The following is a 9,678-nucleotide window of genomic DNA, read 5'->3' on the forward strand; positions in this document are numbered from 1 at the left end:
AACCTCATTAATCAATTGGCCATGGTGGTAGAGTTGAAGGTTATATATGGACTCAGTAAGGTGGATCTGATCCAGCCATTGCTGAGTGCTCAATCTGCCAGCAGCAGAGCCCATCCCTGAATCTGCGATGTAACTTCACTACCTGAGAGAATCCTCTAGTCATCTGGAGGCACCATGGAAGGGCAGTGGTTTGTTCTCACTGGAAAAGACACTTACTCTGCATGTAAATGTGCCTTCCCTGCCCACAATGCTCCTGCCAAAATCAGTTCTTGTAGACTCAGAGAAGGCCTCATTAATTATCAAAGTGTCACACACAGCCTTGTGTCCAAACCAGGAGATCATATTCTATCAAATAAAATATGACAATAAGCTCACATGTATAGTGTTGACTAGTTTTACCATGCTCCCAATCAGCCACTGGTCCGATAGAACAGTTGAATAACCTTTGGGAAACTTAGTTATGACACCAGCTTGGGGACAACACTTGGCAGGGAAGTTATAACTAGTTATATCATATTATATAATAAGGAATGAAACTTTTAGTTATCCCACGAGGAAAGAACGATGACCAGCAGGAATGGGCAGAGGAAGAAGGCAATGATGACACCAGTTAAGCCTGTCTGTCCAGTTATAAAAACAAAGACTGGTAATTTTGACTATTGTTTTTCTTACTTTCATATGAATATTTGTGTATATATTAACCAATTATGTTCCTTTCTTCCCCTTCTCCCATTAAGCTAGTATTGATCATCAGATGTACTAATAGTTGGTTATACCTCAGTATTCAGGTGACAAGATATCAAAGGAAAAGTGTGATGCAGCTTAAAGGGTAATAACATCACCCAGAGATGGATTAGATGACACATGAGACTTTGTATCCTTTTGGGGCAAGAAGGTTAGCAGGTGTGAGGTTGCTTGAGGGGTGGTTGCAACATGTTAGAAAGTTAAATATAGGTTAAAAAGGTATATATGGTGCCAAGTTAACAATGGGTTGACTACGTAGTTTTATGCATGCCAACTGGTCTACTAGCACTATGATTCCCAGAATTATCTTCTGGGAAACCTGAGCAAGATTTGGAAGGCAGAAGTGAACGGTAGCCATTGACTCTTCAAAGACCATTATTGTTAGGGCAACAAGGGATAGAGGCTGAAGTGCTGGCAGATTCCGGCCCTCATTCATGTTTTCCCTTCTCTGTATCTAGCTCTTCTTCCTGACTGCAAGCTTTGCTGACTGTGATGGGTAATTTCATGTGTCAATTCAGAGCGCGTTTTGAGATGAGATTAACATTTAAATCAGTGAACTTTAGGTAAAGTAGATTGCCTTCCAATGTTGGTGGGCCTCATCCAGCACATTAAAGGCTTGAACTGAACTGAAAAGATCAGCCTCCCTGAGCAAGAGGAACTTCTCCAACAGACTGCCTTCAGCCTTTATCTGCACTACCAGCTCTCCAGGATTCAGGCTTCATAGTCCCCCTGCAGATTTTAAGACTTCCCAGACTTCGTAATCACGTGAGGCAATTCCACATATAGAAAGATGGGTGGATGGATGGATAGATAGAGATAGATACACAGAGAGATGATAGACAGATAGATGGATAGATACAGATAGATGATAGATAGATAGATGATACACAGATAGATGATATACAGATAGATGGATAGATGATAGATAGATAGATAGATAGATAGATAGATAGATATAGATAGATAGATAGATAGATAGATAGATAGATAGATAGATAGGCAGGCAGGCAGGCAGATAGATCCTACTGGTTCTTTTTCTCTGGAAAGCCTGAACACATGGGCCAACAGTCTTTCCAGGCCCATAACCAGATGCAGAGGCAACAACAGGATTCCCAGGCTCCTTCCCAGTTTCACTCCTCAGCTGCTGTCCCTGCCTTCGCATATTCCTTTGTGAACTCTGCCCTTGTCCACTTGCACTAGCATTTCAGAAGGCACAGTTATAGACATTTCTCTGATCCTCCCAACCCTCCTTGTAAACTATACTTCTCCAGGCCCTTCCATAATGGTATAAGGCCTTATTCCTATGATAAATCCCTTATTCTGTAAAACTCATAATGGTTCTGCTGTCTTTATTGTACCATGACTGATATAATATATTACCATTTTGTGCAAAAGAAATTGTGCTAACGTTCTCAGCATAGGCAGTAAAGCACTCACACTGTTAAATGGTTCTCATTTCTTGTCCCATTCATCCACTCACTCATTCACCGAGGAAACAGTTGCTAAGTACCTACCATCGGCCGGGTGCTGTTCTAAGACAGCAGACTTAAAATACACAAAGGGCTGCGATGTGAATATGATCAACATCTAGAACTATAACCACTGAAGGGAAATTGCCAGGAGGAGATTTCCGTTCAATATTAAGAACTTTCTGACAATTAATACTGCCTCAAAGGAATGGCCTCTCTGTTCTAAGGTAGTAAGGGCCTAGTACTACAGAAATTACCTAGCGACTTACTTACCAGGGACACATCAGAAGCCCTGATGCATCAGTTAGCGGAGTTGAAATATTCACCAGGTTCACTTTTACATTTTAAATTTATATTTGGTGATTCCAATATGTTATATGCTATCTGTGAGATTCTGAGACTCTATATTCTGTCTGTATTCTAAAGTGACTACGAGATATAGTAGGATTATATAGCAGTCTCAGAATAATACCGAAAAGGGAAGAGAACAGGTGTTTTTTGTTTACCATATGCCAGACAGTCTTCATTAGTTGTTTTATAATCCTCCCAAAAGTCTAAAAAGTAAGTGTTATTATCCCCTCTGTATGGATAAAGACACTGAAATTCAGCAAGTTATAGTGACTTATTCAAATCTCTCAGCCACCAATCAGAAGAAACTGAAAATTTTCTGACCCCAACTCCATGTTTTTTCTTATCGATATCACCTCAAGTTTCAGCATTTTTATGTAAGAATGAATATGGGCTGGGCACAGTGGCTTGTGCCTGTAATCCCAGCACTTTGGAAGTCCGAGTCAGGTGGATCACCTGAGGTCGGGAGTTCGAGACCAGCCTGACCAACATGGAGAAAGCCCATCTCCACTAAAAATACAAAATTAGCCGAGCATGGTGGCGCATGCCTGTAATCCCAGCTATTCGAGAGGCTGAGGCAGGAGAATCACTTGAACTCAGGAGGCGGAGGTTGCAGTGAGCCAAGATCGCGCCATTGCACTCCAGCCTGGGCAACAAGAGTGAAACTCCATCTCAAAAAAAAAAAAAAAAAAAAAGAATTAATATGGTTACTCTTCATAATTATCATAAGATTATTAACTTTCACATAATAAAGCATAATTCCTCATTTTTCAGGTCAAATCTTAAAGCATGCATATTTTAATATACATCTTAGAATATATACTGTATTAAATACATTAAGACAATAACACTACATAATTTATCAAATGTTTTGTATGTTCCAACCACTCCAAAGTGCTTTACATTCTCAATTCATCCTCACAGGAGTCCTGCAAATGGAGATATTTTTTAGCCTTATCCTACAGATAAGAACAATGAAAATCAAAGAGGCTAAGACATGTTTCCAAAGTTGATCAGCAACTAGAAAGAAAGTGGCAAGGCTGGAATTCCAATTTTGTTCTGGTTGACTTTGAAGCTCCTTTGCCATGTTCTGGGTATCCTGGATTACTCTCTCACTTGGGCTCGGGCAGGGATGGTGATTTTTCTTACCATATTTTGCGAGATGACTTGCTCTTTCTCCTACATGTTCCAAGATTATTTGCTGCTTCTCCCTCTGGTTGTCTCCTTAAACAGCTTCTTGTTTATTTCTACAACAGTTTCTACTTTCAGCCCCATTTAAAATAAAAATTAGGAAGACTCACCCCATCAATCCATTTTAATATGAGGAATTGGTTGAGCAAATCAAACAAAATATTTGAGAATACTGAAGTTGCCATGAATGACATATTACTACCATTCATTGTAATCCAGGTGTTCTAAGCCTTTTTTTTTTTTTAACTTTGCTCAATCAAGCACTCCTAACTTGATGGCCTTGCTTCTAGCTATGATTCAGATCCACAGAGGATTTCATTTTGACTTTAAACTATAACTGACTTGCTGTGGGAGATGTTTAAGACAACCAGAGATATAAATTGCCTCATCTACCGCCAAGGGAAAAATGATCGTATCTTGTAATACGAACCTCAGGATAGGGATGAACTTGTTGGCTGTATACTTCTGTTGCCAACATCAGCTCCAAAGAAGCAAAATAGAATTGAGGAGAAGAGAATTTGTTTTCAGCTCATTATAGGGAAAGGAAAACTACATTAGTATATATGATTCATACATAAAGAGGAACATATACATAAACACACGGTGGGAGAGAAGAAAGCTAGCATGTATTAAGGCTTCACATATGCAAAGAGCTTCAGGTACCTTACAAAACCTTAAGAGATCTGGTTATTTCCTACTACGAAGGAAAGAATTGCAAAAAAAAAAAAAAAAAAAAAAAAAAAAAAAAATCTGAGTTTATAAACCCCTCCAACTCAAAAGTCCAGATTTTCTCCACCACATTCTATTGCCTTTATGTACAATCTTATATAAACTCCTCTTAGAAATTCTGAGATCGTTGTAGATCACTTACCTTTTTAAGATGTCAGAATGAAAATAAAGTCATGAGTCTCCAAAAGGGACTTTGGACTCATCTGTAGCCTCTACCAATTGTCCCCTCATCTTTAGTTTTTATTACCCAGTTTACAAGTGCCCTTGTGTTTAAGTCTTGACAAAAGTTGGTTGGAAGCCTTGACATTTTTACGGAAAGTGAATAGAAAAAAATTTTTCTCCCATTTAGAAAGCATTAGAAAACTTCTAGCTACCTGGAGATGACATCTATTGTTACGAGGAGCCCAAAGCCCATCTCACTTGATTTGGGGGCAACGTCTTGCCCTCCTGTGGAGAATCACCCTCCGCCTCACTGGTGGTGTTGATGGAGTTGTCATTTAGGATGCCTCCCCTTTCCTGATTTAGGGGTAATAAACTAGGTCAGATTCTCCCCGTCCCCAACAAGGATTCAAATATTGTGCAGCAAACTCCAAAGACAGAAAACATTTGGAGCAGATTTTTCCCAAAAGTGATGCTCCCAGACACTGTCCATTATTCTTCTTACTCTGCCCACATGCTTGTCCCATTTATTGCTTATTTATTCATCTTTTTCTTCAGTTCTGTGTGCTATCCCATATCCTTCCAGTATATTTCTTTATTTTTCTCTCCTTATTATTAGCTAGAGGTAGCTTCTGTTGCCAGCAACCAAAGTGCCGGAGCTGACCATCCAACCATTGATAGGATACGTAGGGCCCCAGCTAGACATTTACAAGTCACTGCCCTGGGACAAATTGTGACATTGGGCTCCCTGGGTCTCCCTTTCCTGGATGCTTGTGTCTCCTTCCACCTGTGTTTACAGGATGTGCACTTTCATTATCAATTTGCCATGGTCAGCTAATCCCTTCTGAGATGATAATGAATGATAATAGCTAGGGTTGCATCATCCACTAAAAGAAATTTTATTTCAGTAGGAAGCACAAAAAAACTAGAAAATGTGGCCGGGTGCAGTGGCTCATGCCTGTAATTTCAGAACTTTGGGAGGCCAAGGTAGGTGGATCACTTGAGGTCAGAAGTTTGAGACCAGCCTAGGCAACATAGTGAAATCCCATCTCTACCAAAAAAAAAAAAAAATACAAAAATTAGCTGGATGTGGTGGCACACACCTGTAGTTCCAGCTACTCGGGAAGCTGAGGTACCAGAATCGCTTGAACCCAGAGGCGCAGGTTGCAGTGAGCCAAGATACCCCCACTGCACTCCAGCCGAGGCGACAGTGAAACCCTGTCTCAAACAAAAACAAACAAACAAAAAAGTAGAAAATGTGGCAGACACAGAAGAGTGAGACACTAATTGTGGAATTCCACATATACTAAGAAAATATGTACAATAAATCATCCTGTGTAATCTCAACAGTGTCTTCCAAGACCCTCTGCAATTCATGGCATTTCCCACTCAAGGACTCTCTCTGTATCCATTCTTTTTTTTTTTTTTTTTTTTTTGAGACAGAGTCTTGCTCTGTCGCCCAGGCTGGAGTGCAGTGGCCGGATGTCAGCTCACTGCAAGCTCCGCCTCCCGGGTTTAGCCATTCTCCTGCCTCAGCCTCCCGAGTAGCTGGGACTGCAGGCGCCCGCCACCTCGCCCGGCTAGTTTTTTGTATTTTTAGTAGAGACGGGGTTTCACCATGTTAGCCAGGATGGTCTCAATCTCCTGACCTCGTGATCCGCCCGTCTCGGCCTCCCAAAGTGCTGGGATTACAGGCTTGAGCCACCGCGCCCGGCTCTGTATCAATTCTTAATTAACTAGTTACTGAACATTGTACCCAGGACCCTGACAACTTATGCTCAGCCATTCCATGCTCTTCCATACCCAGTGCAGACACATTTATTGGGGTTTAATTCAAAATGCGTAAAAAGAAAACTCTGCAAATTGTTTTGAAAAAGGTATCATCTACTCTTTCACTGTTAGGAGCAAGTTTTACTGCAGATTGCTCAAATAATAAATTCCTGGGATTGAGGCCCATCTGCATTATCTTGTGCTGCTTGTTTTTCTCTGCGCACACTAACAGTGTAATCAGAGTAAACTACTGCAATCCGTACCATCTTGCAGATGTTCCGTTATGTTCTTCTATGAAACAGGTTTCTTAACCAAGGACAAGAGAAATTGTCAATTAATACCTGTCTCATTTAATGTGCAGGTAAATAGACGGCTCAGACAGCTGTGTTTCCTGAGGGGCTTCCAATTAAAAAGCATTAAGAACATATCCCTGCCCTGAGTTTCCCAGATTTCTCATACAATCACTTTTACTCCAAGAACTTTGGCTACAGCACTCTTATAAATACCAGTCATATTTTGAGAAAGACTCAAATCAGATAACTAGAATTGCACGCATGAAGTCAGTTCTAAATAGGTTTTGGACCCTAAACACTACAGATTCCCACTTTCCACTTTATTTACCCCAGGCCCCTACCTGGAAAATGCTCCCTCCCCTTTGTTCAATTAAATCCTCCATGTCCTTTGAGGCATATGTCATTCCCTTCCTCCATGAAAGGTTCTGTGACCCACTGACCTCTGGTACATCCCTCCTCTGGGATCCATGAATCCCCTGAAATTGCAAGAGTCTCTTGAGGCACTTTGCATAGCTGGTCCCGCACCCTGACCTCAAGGGAAATCCCAAGGCTTCTCTCCTCCTGTTTGGACAACTTATAAAAAATATCCTTGGACCCTGCCAGAAAGTCCAGGGATATTTTGAAGAACAGAGGTACAATTGGGTCACAGAGTTGACAGGGCACAGGAAGAAGATGTTTAGCTAGGGGAATAAAAAGGAGGTGAATAGTCTGCTTTTAAAAAGATTTAAAGGGATTTTCTTCTCTTGTGTGTGGCATAGGCTATAAGTAAAATTTATCAGGTCAAGATCAGCATTTGGTATAACCTTGATCTACCTCTAGTCTAAGTCCAAATTTACAGGGATACAGAGAGCCCTTGAAGCTGAGCATGATTCAGACTAGCAGCAGGGTTGGAGTCTCCAGAGAAACTAGGTCCATAGGTAATAAAGAATTCCTTACTTGCAGGGTTCTGTACATGGCATCTAACTAGGACAGAGGCTGGCAGCTGAAGGGAGATTCAAGGAGACCTGGGTTCTGCTTCTGGCCCAATCCCATCCTATTAAAAATCATCCACCACCTTGTACAGTTAGTTGTCTATTTTAGACTCTTTCCAATTTTACTAATAGATTGGAAACCCCGTGAAGAGAATCTTTATCTCCCTAGCAACCATTTATCATGCCTTCCACATAATAAATATAAAGTGCTCAATGGTTTAAATTAGAAATGGCTTCTTAGTGAAAAAAAAAAAAAAAATACATGGAGAAAAAGAAGTATCCTAACCAAAATATCCTATCCACCAACTAAACCAGGCAATTTAATACAGCTATGCACAGTAGAACTCACTAGAATAATTGCTTCCTCAGACTGCAGGCTCCAAAGGGAAAGATTCATCTTTGTGCCCGACACAGAGAAGAAGCTCAACAAATATATTTAACTAATTAAGTACAAGTAACTCTAAAGTTAATATTTCAACACCCCCCCTCCACCACCATATTAGTTTTCTGTTGCTACTGCAACAAATTACCACAAACTTAGTGGCTTAAAATGACATAGATTTATTGTCCTGTAGTTCTGTAAGTCTAAAATCTAACTGGACTAAAATCTAGGTGTAAGGAGGGCTAGGTGTCTAGGTGTAGGGCTAAGTTCATTCTGAAGGCTGGAGGGGAGAATCTGTTTCCTTGCCTTTCTCAACTCCTAAAGGTAGACTGCATTCGTTGGCTCATAGCCCCTCTCTCCATCTTCAAAGCCAGCAGGGTAGCATCTTCAAATCTCTCTCTGTGACTCAGACACTTTTGCCTCCCTCTTAATAAGGACGATTGTGATTACAGGCAACCAGAATAATCCAATAAGCTTCCCATCTCAAGATCCTTAACTTAATCTCATCTGCAAACTCCCTTTTGCCATGTTAGGTAACGTATTTGCAGATTTCAGGGATTAGGATGTGGACATTTGGGGGCCACTGTTCTACCTACCACCACTCCCCCATCACAAACACATGCACACACACACACACACACACACACACATATGACTATGTGGCCATGTCAGACATTTGTGAAGCTCCCCAGTGCTGAGATAGAGAGATTTTTAGAGGTTTTCACATTGCTCCCACCAGAGAGATAAAAATAGAGCAGAGGAAAGATGCCACTCCCCCCACCTTCCAGGGGAGAGTGAGTACTTGTCTTCTCCTCTGTGAAGCAGCCCGCAGCAATGGCCAGCCTCTCCCTTGACTTCTTACACTGGGGCTGCAACTGCAAAGTTCATTGCCAACTGAAATATATTAATCAAATAATTTGTATATGTGATAGAAGGTTATGGGAATCTCTTTTATAAAGAAAACAAAGTTAAAACCAGAGGATCACTTAAAATTGGGGTGTACCCACATTTATTTTGTCAAGCTCCAGCATCTGTAATCCCAGATATTTGGGAGGCTGAGGCAGGAGGATTGCTTGAGCCCAGGAGTTTGAGGCTGCAGTGAGCTATGATCATGCCACTGCACTCCAGCCTGGGCAACATAGTGACACTCTATCTTTAAAAAAGAAAAAGAAAGAATATTTTATCAAGTTCAGCATCCTGAATCCCACTCAGAAAGCTACTGCCCCATGATTCCTTAAGGTTTTAGCCTCAAAAGTGAAGCAATGTGGGAGCCCTCATCAAAAAAATCAAATTTCTGTGATTTGGTTTTCGAACAAAATAAGTAATAGAGGAGAAGAAAGAAAAAGAGAGAAGACCAGAGGAGAAGAGGAAATGAGAGGGAAAGGAAAGGGAGGAGAGGAGGAAAAAGAGAGATGGTAGATAAAAATGTTCAGGGCATGCTTCCTTAGGAAGCAAAAACTTAGGCGACGCTTGCATCCAGTTTTCTTGAGGAGTGCAACACACTGGAATCTGGAGTGGGAGGAAAGGATAGTAGAGTGGCAAAACATAGCAAATAGAAGGGGATCCTCTCCCAGCTGGCCACATCCTCAACATCAAGTATGTCTGCCTATCACACGGACAGC

This window comes from Rhinopithecus roxellana, chromosome 13 (assembly GCF_007565055.1).
Source record: "Rhinopithecus roxellana isolate Shanxi Qingling chromosome 13, ASM756505v1, whole genome shotgun sequence".
Lineage (NCBI taxonomy): Eukaryota > Metazoa > Chordata > Mammalia > Primates > Cercopithecidae > Rhinopithecus > Rhinopithecus roxellana.